This window comes from Cyprinodon tularosa, unplaced genomic scaffold (genome assembly GCF_016077235.1).
Source record: "Cyprinodon tularosa strain WSP-4 unplaced genomic scaffold, ASM1607723v1 ctg171, whole genome shotgun sequence".
Lineage (NCBI taxonomy): Eukaryota > Metazoa > Chordata > Actinopteri > Cyprinodontiformes > Cyprinodontidae > Cyprinodon > Cyprinodon tularosa.
In genome coordinates, this window is record NW_024038541.1 from 1,221,186 (window position 1) to 1,241,723 (window position 20,538).

General features: G+C 39.4%; 1 protein-coding gene across 1 annotated transcript in view; it reads right to left on the reverse strand.

Annotated features, from left to right (window-relative positions):
- The window catches only part of pde4d (phosphodiesterase 4D, cAMP-specific), a 287,037-nt gene that overhangs the window by 218,917 nt on the left and 47,582 nt on the right, over positions 1 to 20,538 (reverse strand). The gene's annotated exons all lie outside the window — the stretch shown is intronic.

The following is a 20,538-nucleotide window of genomic DNA, read 5'->3' on the forward strand; positions in this document are numbered from 1 at the left end:
CCACATATCAGACTGAAAGATGACAGTGAATATTATGTTAAATTGTTAGGAATGAGTCCGGTTTCTGTGGGCTTTAGCTAATATACCTTTATCAAGGCAATTATAACCTTCCTTGATGCAAAATATATTGTAGAAAAGGTTGCAAATAAGTAAATGTATTGACTTAAACAAGTGTTTAATACCACTACATTTGGTCGTGGGGGGGTGCTTATGGACACAAAATGTTTTATTTGTTTAGTTTTGTCTTAAAGTGTGGTGTATGTACTGTATGTGTTGTTCTACTGCAGTTACAGCTTTTTTTTTGTCTATATTTATTCTGACATGGCATAACATGACTAGTAGCTGGTATTTCTGCCCGTTCTTCCTGTTTATATAGTTCTTGTTCAGACAGTCTTGACTGAAAGTATCTGTACGCATCCATTTTCAAGTCTCTCAGATGTACCTACAGTATTTTCAGCTAAGCAATTTTGAATAAACATTTTCAATACAGATTAAATTATGCTCTTTCACAAGAAGCCACAAAAATATGACAGAAAGCTACTAGAGCAAGTTTCCCAGTATGAAAATGCATTTAAAAAAAGGTTTCTTTGATGCATCAATAGGCTCTCAGATATGGTTCCCTGAAAATGCAAGTTGTGTATTTAGGAATAAGCACCTGAAAACGTGTGTATAAAATGAACAGCTAAAAAGAAAATTACTCATCCTAAAAAAGAGCACCTAGCCTCCATTTTACTTGACAAAGGCCCTATAAGAAAGTGAATCACTTAAGGAGAAGAAGAAGCTCAAAGGTAAAATGACACTGTACAGACAAGAGAGAAATAGAAGCATTAAACCCACTTATAAAAGCTCCAGCTGAGGGCAGAGACAGCTGCAAGAAAAGCTGAGGACTTCAAACATAGAAGATGAGACAAGTAGCCTACGTGTGGATAGAAACTCATTTTACAGTAGCCAGTTAACCTGGAGGAAAGACATTGGGTGGTCAATAAACCGTTAAGTGGTTATCAGGAAAGTTGATTCTGCTGCTGTAATGGCTGCAGCAAAGCCTTGCCTCACAAAACCCAATCATCTGGACAAGGGTGTCTTAGTTTACAATTTCAAGAAAGAATCAAGAGCCCTTAATGTCATTATGTAACCACAATGACATGCTGATGAGACACCAGCTCAGATGGCACATATACAAAGAAAAACTGAGCATCCTTAAAGATGACTTCCACTCTACAGAGGAGCTCTCAACAGAGGTGTCAAGTAACTAATTAGAAGTACTTTGTGCTGTAACTGTACTTAGGTACCTTTTTGGTGTCAGTTCTTTACTTGAGTATTTATTTTTCTGAACAATTTTTACTTTTAGTCTACATTTAAATTCAAACATGTACTTTCTACTGTTTACATTCACAAAACTTCCTGTTTTTTCCCTACACACTGATAATTATATGATGTAACTGGCTCAATAAAACAGATGAAATATTAAAGGTGCAAACTGAATCTGTCCAATTGGAGCCGAGTTAGTTTATAGAAAAAGACTTATAACGACATGGATAAGGACAAGGAGCTGGGAAACATTTCAGATGGATCAGATCCTGAGACAGAAGACATTCCTCATCTATTCCCACTTTACTAGTTTATATGCATGTTAATTATGTTTCAAGTTCTATTTCATTTCTATTTGAAATGTTTTGTTTCGAAAAAATCTAAAAGTATTCGGCTGCTTATGCAGGAATGCTGTTCAGTTTAATGTATATTACCATGTATGAAATTTTAGATTTGGAATCAAACAAGAAAAAGTCGGTACTTTTTATGGTCTCTCTGCAAACAAATTTTTAAAATGCAGAAAGGCTGGACTGGAATGCTGGACTACAATTTCCTTTAAACTCCTTATCTGTGTATTTGATTTATTCTTCTTTGCAAAATAAACTAACTATAGTTTTTTTTTACTTGTTTTCTATTTCTGAAAATCCAAAGCTTAATTTTACTTTTGAACTCAAGTACAATGTATAACCTGTAATTTAAAAATCTTAGGCAAACAAGTTCAATTAGTGCTACTTCTTTTTCCAAAAAGTAGTTTTACTTCATTAAAGTATGTAAGTACTTTTGACTCATCACCCTCTCAAGAAGAAAAACAAAAAGGGTTGAATAGGAAAAATCCTTTCTTAAATCCCTGGAAGAAAATTACAGTATAAACATAGATGTGTAGCATTTGGTGTAGTGTAGTCTAAACTGAGCTTGTGGTTTATCTAACTCTCAGCAAGGCTATGAGTGTGTGATCCTGTTGTGTTCTTTTGCGTATTGAGTCATGTGAAGATGAGATGGGGTGTGAGTGTCCGCCAGCAGAAGGAGTAATTACCTTCTATGGTATGGGAAAGAAACTAATTTGTTTGTTATGTATTTAATGTTCCTGAAGGGCTTTCCTCAATAAGTTGGGACAAATGGAGCCCAGCCATGGTTGGTGTTATCTGAGTCAATGAGTATGGCCCTCTTCTGGACTCGTACAGTATAAACTGAGTCCAGCTCTGGCCAATGGCAGCTAACATCTCCTGTGACATGCTGGAGAGTAAGCACTTCATGATGACTGTGGACAGTGACAGTGATCACTGAGACAGATGATGGATTGGATGTCCTTTAGTGATGGTTGATTTTTTTAGTAAAGGAATATTGTGGAGGACTTCAGGCAGACAGAGACAATGGAAACCTACAGTAAGGGGTTTACAATCTCCAGATAGGCCCCTTAAGGTTTGTCAGCACCTATTTGGCATCTGCCCTGACTTCATCTCTGGACATGAAGCCTTGTTATTATCTTTCTCATGATGGAGGTCACTTGGCCAACATCCAGCTGAGGCGGATTTTCAGCCCATCTGCTGATTGCATAGTAGAAGCATCCCAAGAAGCTGCATAAGGTGTCAGGCAGAGCCGGGCTATTGCTGAGCCACTTGTTAATGCACTTATAATCCGTGATGGCCCTGATGCCTCTCCACATTCCATGGGTTGTTGTCACTCAAGTGCTCCTCAAAGTGTTACTTGTACATGTACATTTCCTGCTGGTTGACCTTCTTTATTTCTCTCCTGCTGTACACAGTCTTTTTTATTCTACATCCTCAGTTTGTAAAAGAGACCACACTGTACTGTCTACCCATGGCTTTTGGTTAGGAAAAACCTTGATGGTGTTGTTTGGAAGGACAAGCCTAGTCACGTACAGCGGATATGTGAAAAAAGGTTCTATGATTTGATGAGACAAGGCCCATAACTTGAATTTTGACCAACATACAAAATTCTATGTGAGGCAGAAAACTATAACCAAACATCATCCTAAACACACCATTCATCATCATCATCCTGCGGGGATGCTTCTGATCATTGAAGAAAAGTTTGGTGTGAAAATTATTGGAGCTAAATACATTACAGTCCTGCAAGAAATACAGTTAAAACCTGAACAAAGACAAAGAAGGCAGAAACTCAAACTGCCCCAATGGAAGCGTTTAGATCTGTGGTGTAAAACATCAGCTGTCTACAGCCAGTTACCTGCAACCATGGTCCCATGTCCAACACGCTTGCATTAAGTACTTAATAGCATCCTCATTTACTAAAGTCCTTCTAATAGCTCAATTGTATGTTTCAGGTGTGTTGAGGCAGAAATACATCTTAACATTTCTGGACAGGAGCCTTAAGTTTAATAGCTGCTTTAATCAGTTCCCTGCTTCAATAAACCTTAATAAATTAGTTATTAGCAGGCATCTACAAAACTTGATGTTATGCTGCTAGTTCAAACCATCTAGCCCACCTGTATTGTAGGACATGACTGTAATTTGCTGTTTTAGTTCCTCTTTAATGTTCTTAGGATCAGCAGTAAGGTGACCCAAATCAATGGTGGGCAGTCCATTGAAATTCAATATCATGTCAATGTTGAGGTGTACCGTCCTTCTGGGAAACCACAAAGTTAATTAGCAATTAATTGGCTCAAACCTTATCTCCCAGGATTCAGGACAAACTTCAATACACCTGCAAACATGTGCAAGCTGTTGTGGTGGAACAGCATGATAAATTGAAGCTGACCGTGCGCCATTAATCTTGCTGCAAACTACACAGTCATTGTTGTGCATGAACGGAAAATGATTTCTCGTTAAGAGGTGGGTCGATCATTAACATTTAGATTCTCTTCACATCTTTTTTTCACGGATGAGTACCACAACATCATGGATACTTTTAGTGAGTCGAAGTTGTGTCTTTTTAATGCTGAACATTAGCAATCCTAACACAAGGTGCAAGCGGTGCAGTTCAAACAGTCAGCAGCAGATTTTGTTCAGTTACATCATTGCTCCATTTCTAGGGAGTCTGACAGCAACATGTATGTCTGCAAATGAGATGGAAAAACAAAGATTGTTTTAAAGTGGGTAGTGTTTATCTTCATTATAGGAGGTCTTTGGTTTCAGTTCTCACCTGCAGGTATCACAATTACTCTCTAGATGCTTACATCATAACAATGAGTCAGTTTCATTATATTTGTTTAGTCTGTCTCTGCTGCAGGTTTGAATGCAGGAGATCATTAGTCCTGAAATATACATGCTGTAGATAAGGGTGCTATGAATCAGTAATGGCTCCTAAGAAAGAGATTTATTAATCTTATATATAACACATTTAGATTAAAAACATAAAGAATGGATTACTCCTAAACATCCTGTCCTTCACTCTGCAATTTACATAAGACAACCTTATAATACTATATATTACAGTATATACACCAGGATGGAGATTACAAGTACACTGAAAAACTCATAAGATTTACTTAAAAATATATTGTAAGTAATTGCACCAAAATTATTTTAAAATGTTAATGATGCAATATCAAGTAACACTCACTTGCCAGTATCAAGTGGATTTTACTTTCCATAAGACATAACAGTTGTGAAGATATGAAGTAACATTTACTTAATTAAATCCAAGTTTTAAGGTAGATTTATTTAAATTAAATACAATTTTATGAAATTTTATGAAATAAAAGTAAAGTATACTTGTTTTTCCTAAGCAAAAACAGCATTTTGCTCAAAATTTTAAGTAAATCTTATATCCCTGTAGTATTTGCTGTTATGAAGTACTTAAGTAGATATTAATTCTTTTCTTGTGCACGACATATTGATTTACTTTGTTGCATTATGTTACATTAATCACTAACATTAGGTTATCATTGCCAGTTTTCTTTTGATAAATGTTAACAAATAAATTGAACCAATAGTCTATACAATTAATATACACAGTCTATTTTTCATTTAAAACAGTTTAACAAAGAAGTAAATAGTATATTAAATTGCCCAATCTTTCATGGGCCAGCAAGAAATTTGACAGTCTAACTGGAAGTTTTAATATTTGTTACAGAAATATACTCATATTTAGGATCAAGAATATCTAACTTACACAAAAATGCTCAAAACAACTTTTGGGCAAGGGTCAGAAAAGAAAAAGCCACTTAAACTTTGAGCAGTGGTGTAAAGATTGTCTATTCCTCTATTTAAATTAAATAAAGCATGTAAAAATATAGCATTAATAGTAAAAGTGCATTATGTTGTACTGCATTAGAATTTTTACCGAAAAAACTATAAGGTTGGCATGACTTGGTATGTAAACAACAAATACTATACTACTATTTTAGTAGTATAGTATTTCAACATTTAAACCAGTCGTCCAGACTAGTGGACTTTTAAGAATCCAATTACAACATTAATGAACAAAATTAACACAATTAAAAATTAACAGCTTAAACTGTCTAACCATTCTCCATGAAGAATAAAATCTCTACTAGATACAGTATTTGAATAGAGGTATCTGTTATTTTTTGCCAAATAACATATAGCCTATGTGGTAAAAAATATAAAACATTAATGGCAGGCAACTTTCTACTATAAGATTAACTGGAACACAATGCTAATTCTTGCCATTCGATGCCACATTTTCCTACCCTAAGATGACAAAGTCATGAATGCATTTAGGAAAGCAACTTCAACTTTAGGAAAGCAACTTCAACTTCAGGGTGTTTAGTTTTGGGGACAGTTTAAATCCATCCAAATCCAGGAAAAGTTTTTGGAAGATTTCAAAAGGGTAGTGCAAAGTGGGAGGGTATGCCAAGCTCAGGGCATATATCAGTCCCATGAGCTGAGAGCAGGCCTTAGCAGTACTGTTGCACCCTGCCAAAATGGCTGTTGTCGGGACTACCTTCTGCTCTGTGTGTGATCCTGTAACGTCTGGACTCGGAGCATAATCAGACCTGCTGTGAGCTACAGTGCACATGCATTGTGCGTGTGTTTCAAAACGCTACATTTTGAGTAAAATTTATGTAGTGTTTTTAGGTTTATGTACATACTGCTAACCTGACTTTGCCAGATGGATTTGCTCCGCATATCCATCTGGAAACCTTCCGTTGAAGTAATTTTGGGAAGGGGCGAAAATACTGGTTAGCTGATTGGCCTATGTTGGTGATAGACGGGCCAAATAAACCAGTCAGATCAACGAAGCATATGACGTAATAGAGCGACGACAAAGAGGAGCCAATTGATAGAGCAAACTCTTGCTGAAACCAGTCGGGAGGAGAGCAAAAACATCTTTTCCTCTGAGAAAAGCCTCCAGAGCAGTGTTTTGCTCTTCTTTCAGTGAAGAAATACAGTGTAATTCCGATAAAACTTGCTCGATAGCCACGCTAACGCTAGTTTCATCGGCTGAAGCTGCCATGTTCTTTAGACTGAACTGTCACGCTTCTTGTTGCGTCACACCTCAACCCGCCTCAAAGCCAACGCTGATTGGACGTTCGTTTGGTGAACGGCTCCAAATTTTCTTCAACAGAGAGTCTCCAGACTGATTAGCGAGTGAAATCTTGAAAGCTCGCGAGATCAGGATGGTCTCACGAGGCTAACATACTGCTATTGAACATTTAAAAAGTATGAGGAACTCTAAGTAAAACTTGCGCTTTCCCCAAAATGCATGTATCACATTAGAAAAAAAGGTTTTATTTTACTTCAGAAAGAAGAAGAAAGTTTTTACTGAAGCTTAAAAATAGAGAGTAGAAATTCTGATAAATGCTCTAATAGAGTTTAGTGCACCAATAAGTCAATTTTTTTCAGTGTGGTACATCAAAGGATTTAGAGTCTATTTCATTTAATGTGCAAATATGGCGGAAAGAGGTGAGGAAAAATGTGTCTGCTGTTCCTGCATGAGCAGAGTGACACTGAACAGGCTCAAGGGAAACTAACCCGGCACTGACTCAACAACCTCGCTAACAAAATTAGCAGACTTTTTTTAGTGCCTTTGCTACATTCCTTATGAATAAGTGAACTTTATATATATAATACACGTTTCCGAGATAATATTCGCAAAATAATTCACAAAGACAGCGTAAAAATGAATTTATGTCAGAATGTTGACAGTATTTTATTGCTTGTACGAATTTAAAACATTTTCTGATTTAACTATGATTTCATTTTTTTATTCATTCCTCCCTTTGCAAATTAAACTATACATTTATAAACCTTGATTAGAGTTTCTGCTGACAGACTTGGATAAACTTTAGCTGACTTAAAATATCTCAAGGGTTTCAAATTGATCTGGATTGAACTTGGCTAAAACTAAAACGCAATAGCGTCAATTAAAGTTCGAAGGGTTTAAAACCATTTTTGCAATTTGTACAAAAGAATTACATAAGTAGAAAGAACAAATGATATTGGTTTAATTTCTTAAATGATAAAAAGTTGAGGTATCACAGCTGAAGGTATCTTTAAGACGTCCTGTTGTTGAAGAACCTGATAGCTGTTTAGATATGAATAGCTCATGTATACCCTGCAGCACAACACTGAACAAAAACACCTTCGGCAGTATAAAAAAAAAAAAAACGTTTCAGCTGCATTGTTTCCTGTTCTACAAAGGACCACAGGTCTCTATCAACCAAAAGAATCCCCCCAAAGTACCGACTTACATACACTGCTTTGATGGCACCCCCTTTCTGTCATGACTGCTCTGTCTCACCACTTACAGCTGACACATCTCACCCCCACCACCCATCCACCCCTGCATCCATCAAATGCCAATCTTCATCCACAAAGTCATGCAGCCTTTCATGCCCACATAATTACCTGCATTAGACTCATTGGCAGACGGTGGCTTACAGAGGGAGTCGACATGATTTCCCATCACTTTTCAGTAGGCCGAAGGTAAAGCAGGTGGGAGGAGGATCTAATGAGTCATTGAGATTCAATTAGTATTAATCTTAAATTCCTTTCATGGCACAATCACAGACCATAGAATGAGCTTATGTAAGAGCCAGCTGATCCTTCTCTTAACACTGTTAGGCTCCCACTTGCCCTTCATATGGCTCTAATCCTCTGTAATACATCTACTAATTTCCCTAGTGTCAGTTCTCCAGTTACTATGATATTAATTAACAACTGAATACATTTGCATACCTTAAAATGTGAGCATGCAAAGTGGTGCATTTCAATAAATAAGAACATCATCCAAAAAGATGAACTTGTAAGACATAATTCTATTTTTTTAATTTTGTTAAATCTGTTAATTATGACTTCAAGCCAATAAAAAAAAAAACACATTCAGTAACTTAGAGTCTTACGTAAGACCAGTAAATTATTTCTTAGCATTAATTAGGAAATGTTTGGCTTAAAGCCATGTTATGACCTGTAGGCCCCCTATAAGGTTGGTAATCATATATTTTTTTAAATAGCCTTTTGCATCTCAGCCCAAAACATAGTTTGATGAGCAGACTGACACTTCAGTAGTTCAGAGCCAATGCAGCTATTATCCGGTAGCCTATTCTCCCGCAAAGTACTTCAGGCCAGAAGTTCCCGCACTGTTCTGAGGATGTGACGTCATGTGCTTCCATGTTAAATGGGTCCATCCTAGCAAACAATCAAAACATCAAATTCAACATGGATTTTGTGAATAGTCAGAAGTGACCAGCGTGGTCCAGCTTAACTCAGACACCAATGGCAAAAATAAATAAAAAAAACTAGTGTACGAGTGCGCACTGTGAGAAGGAGTGAAAGAATTTGGCAGGTCTGTGTTTTGGCTGAAGGTGGCAGTATCATTAGAAAACTCTGTAATGCCTCTTTAACCTCATTGTTAAATAACCTGGCTTCTCACATAGTAATGCTTTAAAGTGTAAAAAGGGGAGCATGTGTGGAAAGACACAATGTGGTAGGAAATGGATCCTAGTAGGACCAAAGATTTTGAAGCAAAGCTAATTAAGGAGTTTTAGGGAGTTTAATAACACTTCTGCTGTACTCATGCTACAGGATATGACGATTGCATTACTCGTCTTAAAGGCACACTGTGTAACCTTTGGCCACTAGGGGCACTAGACCCGTAACTTTAATATCTTGCACGCTAGTGACCATAGGTGCTCCAGCACTGTAGCAAAAGTCAACAGTCAGCCAGCCAGCCTCCCGTCTTTTGATTGGGGACTGCATTAGGCATATAGCTTCAGCTTGGGGGGTGATAAATGCTGCTGCTCTCTGTAGAGCAGGCTTGACCGCGCCGCAATGTGCAGAGGAGCAGCGGCAGAGCACCGATGAAGAGCCACTCGATCGGATGAGGCATCTCGGTTAGCTTTTGTTTCTAGCCTGCTAGCTTTCTCTGCCTATATGTTGCTTCTACTAAACATCGCAAATAATAAGAAACATATATGACTCTATACTAGGAGCAAAGTGTTAAATTACCAGTTTCATAATAAATAGAAAAAAGAGAATCGGTTTAACATTTGGCTTCTTCTTTCAGCCTGCGCCATCTAACAAACACCTTTCCATAGATCGACACTTGTTTTTCCTCGTGCACAATGCCTTTCCCTTTTTCTCTTTTTAGCCTCCTCAGAAGGTTTCAACTTTTTCTTTGCCTTAGCCATGACCAGTAGTCAAGCAGGAAAACTAGTAGAGCAAAAGAATTGGCTCCATGACAATATAAGAGCCTGTGGCCGTAAAGCAATACATTTTCCAGGTGCGTTATTTGGAGAGTCCTTTAGGGCAGGTATCTAGGCATGAAGTCAGGAATTTCTTCTTTTATTTTTAACAATTGTGTTTATTTAGAAAAGTAAACGCTTGTGCCAGTGACATCAATGTCTAGGTTTTCAGGTAATCAGTATTACTCATGTCAATTGTCACTTTTTTATTATTTGTATACTCTACACTCTATACGGTCTAAGATGGCGGCGCGCACGGACGCAGCGGCTTACGGCTCTCCATTCCAGTGCTACCGAAAGTACACTTTTCAGTCGCTCTTGGACATTGGATATCAATCACAGATATCTATTTCGAGTGACTTTCTTCGTAAGCACAACATTCCGGACGAGATAGCGAGACCACCCGGGTCTCCGTGGATTGTTGTCGGGTCCTGGAGAAGACGCAGGCGGAGGAGAGAGAGGAAGCAGAAGCGGGGCTGCCGGTCTGGCCTATTGCTAAGGCTACGTAAACAACCACACAAGCCGCCTCTCCCGAGCCTGTTTCTCTCCAACGCCAGATCCCTGCTGCATAAAATGGACGACCTGGATTTACACCTCACTGGAAATCGCTACGTCCGGGACTGCTGTGTGTTTATCATTACCGAAACTTGGCTTAACCCGGACATTCCTGGCCAGCCGCACTCTGCTACGCGCGGACATAACAATGGACTCCGGTAAGAGCAGAGGAGGGGGACTTTGTATGTATGTGCATGACAACTGGTGCAACAACGGAACCATCATAGACAGCCACTGTTGTCCGGACCTCGAGTACATGATTGTTAGGTGCCGGCCTTTTTTCCTCCCGAGAGAGCTGACCGTAGTTATCATCACGGCTGTTTACATCCCACCCGACGCCGATGTAAGCACGGCACTCTCTCTCCTGCTGAACGCGGTGAGCGAACAACAACGAGCTCACCCCGACGGCTTTCACATCATAGCGGGGGATTTTAATAAGGCCAACCTAAAGTCTGTACTACCAAATTTCCATCAGCACGTGAAATGTGCCACGCGAGGCGAGAACACCTTGGACCACGTCTACACCAGCATCAGGCATGCTTACAGAGCCGTCCCCCTCCCCATCTGGGAAAATCGGACCATCTGTCCCTACTGCTCTTTCCCGCCTACACTCCCCTCAGACGCAGAATCAGGCCCACCGTAAGGACCATCACCACCTGGCCTGAAGATGCACTTCACAAACTCAAAGACTGTTTTCAACGGACAAACTGGGACCTGTTCGAACACCAGGAGCTGGGGACACACACAGACACAGTACTGGACTACATCCACTTCTGCACCAGTAATGTGACTGTGACCAAAACTATCCGGGTCTTCCCCAACCAGAAGCCCTGGATGACCAGCCAGGTCCGCTCCCTTCTTAGAGCCCGTGACGCCGCCTTCAGGTCAGGAGACAGAGACAGGTCAGGTCAGAGGAGCTAAACAGCTTCTTTGCTCGGTTTGGAGAATCCCAGCGGCCCTCCCCTGTCCCTGCCCTGTCCCCTCCCCCACCCAGCGCTGACACCCTCCCACTCACTGTCCAGGAGCTCAACGTCAGGAAGGTGCTCCTTGCAGTGAACCCCAGGAAGGCCGCAGGCCCACACGGAGTCCCTGGCAGGGTGCTTAAAGCATGCGCGGGCGAGCTCGCCCCCACCTTCACCAGGCTCTTCAACCTGTCCTTGGCCCAAGCCACCGTTCCGTCCCGCCTGAAAACCTCCACCATCATCCCGGTGCCGAAGAAGTCTGCCATCACCAGCCTGAATGATTACCGCCCAGTGGCCCTCACTCCGGTAATCATGAAGTGCTTTGAGAAGCTGGTTCTTCAGCACATCAAGGACTGTCTCCCCCCACACCTGGATCCCCAACAGTTTGCATACCGGGCCAACCGTTCCACAGAGGACGCCGTTGCCGTGGCTCTCCACTCTGCTGTGAACCACCTGGAGCAGCAGCAGAGCTAAGTCCGGATGCTCTTTGTGGATTACAGCTCGGCCTTTAACACCATCCTCCCGGACAGACTCATCATCAAACTGGGCTCCCTTGGACTCCCCCCTCTCACATGTGCCTGGATTAATAACTTCCTGACCGACCGACCCCAGGCTGTGAGAGTTGGCCCCCACCTCTCCTCCACCCGCACGCTGAGCATCGGCTCCCCACAGGGCTGTGTGCTGAGCCCCTCTTCTGCCTCTACACCCACGATTGCAGACCGATCCACAACCACAACCGGATCATCAAGTACGCCGACGATACCGCTGTGGTCGGTCTCATCTCCAGGGGCGATGAGGCCGCCTACAGAGAGGAGGTCCTGAAGCTGGCTGATTGGTGCTCAGAGAACAATCTGACTCTGAACACCAAGAAAACCAACGAGCTCATCATAGACTTCAGGAGGCACAGCCCTGAGCCAGCTCCCCTCTTCATCAACGGCGAGCAGGTGGAGAGGGTTCACAGCGTCAAATACCTCGGCGTCCACATCTCTGACCGCATCACCTGGTCAGAGAACATCACCACCATCATCAAGAAGGCCCGGCAAAGGTTACACTTCCTGAGAATCCTCAGAAGGTATAACCTCAACTCCGATCTGCTGCTGGCCTTCTACCGCTCCTCCATCGAGAGCTTGCTGACCTACTGCATCATAGTATGGTTCGGCAGCTCCACCGCTGCCGACAGGGAGAGGCTGCAGAGGGTGATAAAGGCAGCGCAGAGGATTATCGGTCGCCCTCTCCCCTCCCTGGCAGACATTTACTCCACCCGGTGCCTCAGCAGAGCCAGGGCCATCTCCAAGGACAGCTCCCACCCTGGCTCCACCCTGTTTGACCTGTTGCCCTCTGGAAGGCGCTACAGGCAAATGAGGATCAGGACAAACAGACTCAAGAACAGTTTCTTCCCCCGAGCCATTGCCGCCCTCAACTCCGACCTGCACTGACGGACACTTTTCACCTGGTTTGCATTACTCCCCAAGCCATTGCCCCCCCTCAACTCCGACCTGCACTGTCGGTCACTTTACACCTGTTTTGCACTATCCCCCCCCCCCACAATCTGTGCCAGTACTGTTTACATTTCCTTTTCACTGTTTACATTTCCTTTTCACTGTTTACATTTTCTTTTAATATATTTATATATTTTTTTTGTAACTGTTTACATTTCCTTTTCCGTTTAATATATTTATATATTTTTTATATATTTTTTATTTTTATTTTATTTTTATTTCACGGTAGCTGTTATGGAAGTCCCAAATCTCATTGTATCTGTCGCAGAATATAATGACAATAAAGGCTTTTTTGACTTTTGACTTTTGACTACTAGTCTATGTGCCTTCCTCCTATGTCATGATTATGCACAAAGTCACTTCAATTTCACTCACTTTGGCTGTCTCTCCAAATGCCTCAAGTGTTTCTCTATGATAAGTGGGATCAGGCAAAGGTTAATTGGTCTGCAATGACTCTTATGAGCTCTCAGAGGACTTCATATGCAATCTGTCTGTGTGGTCAAGTCCACCTGTGTGAGTGCCCAGATTGTGTGACCCCAGTAGTCTGGTTTTCTGTAATCAACAGACAAGCTTTGACTTGTTGAAAAAGATTTTTGATTTTAAATATATATATATATATATATATATATATATATATATATATATATATATATATATATATATATATATATATATATATATATATATATATATATTTATTTATTTATTTTTTCAAAGTTGTAACATATTCTCTGCAAAGAAATCACGTTGGTTTAAAATAGCTGGACACAGACCGATGAAATACTTCTAGTTTTTCTGGGAATTACCTGTCAACATTGTTGGGGGAACCGATTTCATCAGCTAAGTTTGCACTAGCTCTTAATTCTTACTGCTGGACTTAATGCATGATTTATATGGTAATCAGAAGATTAGAGATCAGCCAATATTTACAGACTGCCAACAGTCTGTAAAATACTGTATGTTGGGTTTTTTTAGCCTCCAGAACTACATTCAAAACAAACTTTCAGATTTCATGTGTGTGATTGAAAGTAAGACGTATATGTCCATAGGATTTGTTAAACCTGTATCCATTGGATAGTAGAAAATACAGTTAATAAATGTACCATATACATGTTAATAATCGTTTTTTGTAATCAATATTATCCTTGTGCTTTTGAAACTTACTTATGGTTTAATTAGCAAAGGTTGTGTTTGATATTAATACTTATTTGCTATGAGTTATTTTATAGTTATTTTTGTTCATGTTGCAAAAAACGGTACTATATAATTGGAGTCTATTTGAGAATACCTACAATGTATTTTGACATTCTTTGTCCAATAATGTTAGCGTGAACATTTATTAGTTTATGGTACGGTTAGAATTGTAACTGTGGGTAACAGTGTAATACATTTTTTAAAGATAGCATAATAATTTCCATGATCTTTTTAATGCTAAAATACAATCTTTTCGTCTAATTGCAGGAACAACTTCACTATAAGAAAAAACTTGATCACTAATCAACAACTTGAATGAAATTTGATTATCCCATTAGTGGTGGCTATAATTAAAGAGCTGAGACATATGTATACCCATTAAAAAATATATATATATTTTTGTTTTGTTTTTGTTAAAGGTAACAAAAACATAAACCAACAAGGAAAAACTCGAGACACAGCTTGAAAAAACAAGACTCAACCTCTAGCTAGTAATGGTACTTTTAGCTTGCTTCAGTTGTTTTAAATTGGATGAGATTTTGGGGGGTTAGAGGTTCATGTATGAGAAATAATAGGGTTACTTTTGAAATGCAAATAGTAATTATAGAAACTTTTGCAACCAAAAAATTGTAAGCAGCACAATTTTTTCACAAACAGCTGATTAGCTGTAGTATCTCAGAAAATTTGTTCCAATTTAACTTTTATAGAACGCTAGCAGTTTTGAATATGCAGAAGTGATTCTTCAGGTTCCTGAAATTAGCTTTTAAACACAGTGAAACTCTCCTTTGGTCTCTGCGAAAAAGCACTTAATCCACTTGATCTAATTTTTGGGGAACAGGCAGTTTAAGAAATCAATATAAAACGAGTAAAGCTCTAAATTGAGCTCTTATCTTACAAAATTTGTCTAAAATAATCTAAGTTGTATTGCGTGGATGTGGAGCAAGAGTCTTCTTTGACTGAACATTTTCCTACACAGATAAAGCTGAATCATCTTGAATTACTAATTTTAATATCTACAGTCAATATGAAAATGCATCTTAAGGGGCAACAGATGAGGAAAGAAAGCTCACACTCGGCTTTGATTTATGCTTGTATTATGGAAGCAGTTAAAAATGCATGCGGAACAAAATTTGTGAGCCAAAAGGAAGAAAAAAATTATTCATCCACAGTTTCTACAGGGAGTTGTTGGCTTTGATGAAAACTTGTGATGTGAGGCTTCACAGAGAGGCAGCTGGTTTAATACTGGCCTTATTGGGGTATTTTCTTCCTTACATTAAGCTATTTGAGGCCCGGCCACATTATCTTTCATTTCATCACATCTTCCTCTTTCTGCTTGGTCCACTTGTCACATTTTTTCCACCTACAATTTACTAAGATGACTTAAGGCTCCTACTACACATTCAGACTCATTTGTAATCACAATGCAGCGCTGTTTCCAAGCTCAGCCGCTCGGGATTCAGTGGGCTTTTACATGTGAATCTTTTCAAGTCATTCACTCTTGTGTTCACAGTTGATGAATTAATTCATTTCACTTAAAGCACAGCAAATATTAAAATGCATCAGCTGAATCTTCCATAAGTGCTTTCTTTTTTTCTACCTTTTTAGAGATTAATACACTAGCATAATTCTGATGGTTTTGCTTGACTTTTGGATGACATTTGGACAACACCTTATTTCTATGGCTCAGTTTGGTTTTTAAAACAATTATGCTCACAGAAGCAGTGTTGGTGAATTATTAGTATGCAGTGTGTGTAGTCTACAAGAAATCTTTTCCCTGCAGCCTTCCTCTACTTTGAAGCATATTGTGTCAACAGCTTAATTGTCAGGTAACTAAAAGTGCCTAAACACAAAGGGGCAAAGCTAAAAGGTATTCTCTCAATTCCTTTAAAATAAATAAAAAAACAAATATCATCACCACTTTGGCTTCGGAACTTAATGATTTCATGAACTTAAATAATAAACTCTATGTATCATAAGTCTAGAAAAAAAAAACGGGATATTTCTTACATCCAAGTTCAAATTCCAGGTTACAAAAAACATCTTAAGATTAAAATATTGGCAAATGTGAGTCACCTTTTTTTTAAGCCACTTAACAAAATTTCTGTGAAGTTTTTTTTTTTAAGGTTTGGATTAAAAAACTGAAATGCACTCTTTAAACCCAGGGGGCATAGTGAACTCAGTCTGCGTGCCGCTTCATGATCAGTGCAGTCATTCATCTTTGTTCTCTGACTTTTACAGCCGCTATAGATTTTTTTTTTCTTTATCAGACGGTGGAAACTTAAATGCGTTCTGGGGAACACCCTGAGGGCAGAGGAGGAGAGGAATGACAGAAGCAGAGAGAAGTTAACGCAGAAAAGAAAGGAAGATGTCAAGGAGATAAGCGAGGTAATTAAAAAAAAGATTGGTTTGAAGGAACTGCAGTGAATCACAAGGCTGAAAAAGACATTTAGCACTCCTGGTTATCTGAGAAACCTAGAGAGTTTCCACCTTTTTCTAAAAGCTGTCACTGCATTAATAAAAGAGCAGAAGGTTTAATTTTCAGGGTTATTGCGTGGCTGGCTATTTGTTTGATGTTTCAACTGTCTTCTGTCTTAGAAACCCTGAAACTGCAGAGAGCATACAAAAATATTAATGTGGATTCATTGAAAGCATTTTTTGTTACTCTGCAGTTAAAATGTCACATAAGACATGGATTTTATTGTATTTTTTGGACTTTCTGGGTTGGTAGGAGATCTGTTAGTGTTTAATTTAACTCTATAGCGAGAGTTTCTGTTTTCAACCAGTGTACACTACGGTTTACTGCATATAGAAAGCTGTAAAATTGTAGGGGGGGTGAAGAACAACCCCTCTCTGTCTGTCTCTGTCTATGATCAACCAATCTAGCCATTTATAAAGCCATAGTTTTTTTTCCAACTTTTATTGCCCAAGTAAATCTCATGAAATACCTTTGCCAATGTATAGACCTCATTTTAATAATCATGCATACTCTGTTTAAACACACATCCTCCCACCAAGGTTGCTGAGCATCAAGGCTACTCAGCATAGTAGCACTATGTGTACTGCAAAGGCAAAGCAAGACAGCAGACATGACAGCAAATAAAATAAAATAAATAAAAAAAGGGGAAATTTGAGGGTTTGGTATCTTTTGAAGGAGTTGTTAGATTAGCCGTTTCTTACAAATCCCTGCATGTTCAGTGGAAAACTGTCATATCCTCACAATATAAAGGTAAAGGGGCTCTCTTGAGGAGTGAGTTGTCTTTTGCAGCTACTGTAAAATGTTCTCAAGTTGAGGCCACATAAACTGGTATAAATAAGTAATGAAAAAAACAACCATATTTGTATTTATACATCCAGTAAAGATTTTAAAATCAGGCTCGAATCAGTTGGACAAAAACAATGATGCTACCCTTGCTGTAAAAATTTTATTCATGCTTATTTAAGGAAGTTTATTTAGGGGAGTGGTGGCCTAGTTGTTGGGGCATAGGGCTTGGAATCCTGAGGTTGTGAGATTGAAACCCACCTCCACAGACTCTCTGAGTAGGACCCTTAACCCCCAGGTGCCCCATGTTGGCAGCCCACTGCTCCCTAAAGGGAATTGGTTAAATGCAGAGGTAAATTTCTCCAATGTGAGATCAATAAATTTCAATAAAAAAAAGCCTTTTAACAAAATAGAAATATATGATAGATTAATGCATTTAGCACTACAAAGTTTTCATTTGCTATAAAATGTAACTGTTTTCTTTCAATTCCAAATGAAAAAATTGGTCTTCAAAGCAAAGCCGCCTCTTCCATCTGGGTGAGGCATCTTCACACTTCTGAAGTCCAGACTTTATGCAGCCACTAAACAGATTTTCATGACTTAGACATTAGTAAAACAAAAGAGAAGTTTCTGCCATGTGCAAATTAGCTGCTCATCTCAATTTTGAGCTGGAATCTGTTAGGGCTCCAGTCTGTGTGGTCTGTGTGTTTGTCTTCCTTCCTCCACCAGGCGGCGCCTCACACACCTGCAAGGGGTTACCTCGTTAACGGAGTGTTCTTAAGCTGCTGACTGCCACTACCTCGATGCCAGAGTGTTTGCCAGTTTTGGGTACTCTAGCCAAGCTGAGTTTTGCTGAGTCTAACTGAGTTTTTGTCTCCCTGAGTCCTAACGTTGTTATTTTTGTTTTTGCCTCTCGGCAGGAAGTCATCCTGCAAACTAGATTTTTCGGACCTTCTCTTCCTGGAAGGATCAACTGAGCTTCAAACTGATCTGGGGATACAAACAGGAGGTTTGGATCCACTTTTCCCTGAGGAAACGTTTGAGCTTCACACTGAGCAAGGGATTCATCTGCTCAACAGTCCGTTCAAGTACCGCAGGAAATCTGAGTGGCAGTTTTCTCCATTCATCTACAAGCAGCCGCATTCTGGGTAACCCTGTCCACCCTCCACCATATGAGAAAAACACCGGAACACTTCCCTCACCTACTGAAGTCTAAGAGTCAACTAATTCTCTGGAAACGTGAGTCTGCCTACCTTTCCTCCTCTTCAAGTTTGAGAATCTATTTTCCCACTGAACCTAAACTAACCACAGTGTCTTCCCCTCACCTTTCAGTTCCGATTGAGCAGTGTTCAGAGTAACACTGGAATCTCCACAAACTTCTCAATAAACCTGTTAAACATTTTCTTTTCATTTTTTCTTTTTTTCTCACTGAAATGGTTTTTCTGCATTTTTGGGTCTGAACTTTAGTTAAAATCATGACAGAATCTTTGCGCTCTGCCTAACATCAACCTCCCTAATTGGAGGAAGTCGGTGTACGTTTACAGTGTGGTCACAGCACAGTTAAGGCAGGTGGTTCCTAGAAGCTATATCTTCTTACGTAGATATACACCATCAACAGGTTTTCACAGGTCGGCGAGGGGCTTCTGCTCAGACAGCAGAACTCATGAGTATCACTCAGAGGTAAGGCAAAATATTATCTCATTGCTCAATTTTGATGAAGGAATAGTATTATACCATAGTTAATAGCTCATAAAAAGTTGCCCTAATTTTCTATGAAAATGGGAAACCAGCAGCTCAGCCCTTTGGATAGTGCTTATGCATGAAATAGAAGGGACAAATATATACCATCAGGTCATAATGACATACCTTATGTACCTGGAAATGGCAGTATTTGCTCCCTAAGGGATACCATGGCCTTCCACACGCCTAGGGATCAAATCATCGGAGGCACATTGGAGTAAAATAACCTGATATTGAATGCAAGACATTATGAAAATAAAACCTTTGAAAATGATAAGAAAATAAGATTCTGTGACCATCAGATCAAGGTATAACAACTGCTGCAAAATTAAAGCCTCACTATGCTAACTATAACACCAAGAGACTGTGAAGCAATTAAACAACAGCTCTTGACTTTAGCTTTCTAATCCTAAACAAAGCAAAAAGTAATGCCTGGGGTTAAGAGATCCTCTGTTTGTTTGGGAGATTATAGGAGGATTTCCCTTTATGTTCTGCTTTCTGAATAGCCAATAGTGCAAAAACACTGAAGACAAAAAGTAATCTGCAGTGTGTGTTACTGAAGACAGCTCCCTTGTCTTGCTATTACAAAGCTGTGCAATATTACAAGGCTAGAATCAGGGTTCACTCATCAATCTGTCCACAGTAAATGGCAGGGACATGACCTAGAGTTTTCTACAGCTTCGGGCATGACTCTGTGATGCTCGATGCATAACAAAATGAGATAAAGTGTCCCGAATCATTTGGGAGAAGATGATCTTAGCATTTCAAGAGATAAGAGTACTTTTCCTTTCTTTTTGTTTCTCACCTGAGTGAAAAGGGCATTGTTGTATTGTACTGTGGAGATTGAAAGGTAGATAACAGAACCAGATATCTGTTTTAATAAAGGTGTGGTGTTTTAAATATAAACTATTAAGGTCTGCTCTGTTTCTAGAAAAGAATACAACCACAAAGGTGCCAATCCCTCAAATGAATCTAGTTAAACTTTCAATTTCACAGGGCAGCAAATACGTTTGCATCCTCAAAAGTCGACCTTTTCTAGCAACAGTTTAAACATCACTCTTCATACATCAACGCCAAGTTATTAATCTTATGCAAGATTAATCACACTTTAAACACAGTCAACAGGCTGTGAAATGAGAATGCTGCTTGGAGGAGCTCTGTGCCTCTGAGTGCTTTTTTTTCATTTATGCTGTATCTCTATGGTCACTAAATTAGAAAATATCAGTTGTCTATCAATTTTAAATGACAAGTGAAACTCAATTCTCTAATAAAATCTGAATAAGAGATTTAGCTAATGCATTTTAGTGACTATTCTTTGTTAAAAATCAAACAGTATCGGCTTTGCTTCTATTGAACTAGTTGAACTAGTAAAAAACAAAAAAGTTGGTTTTG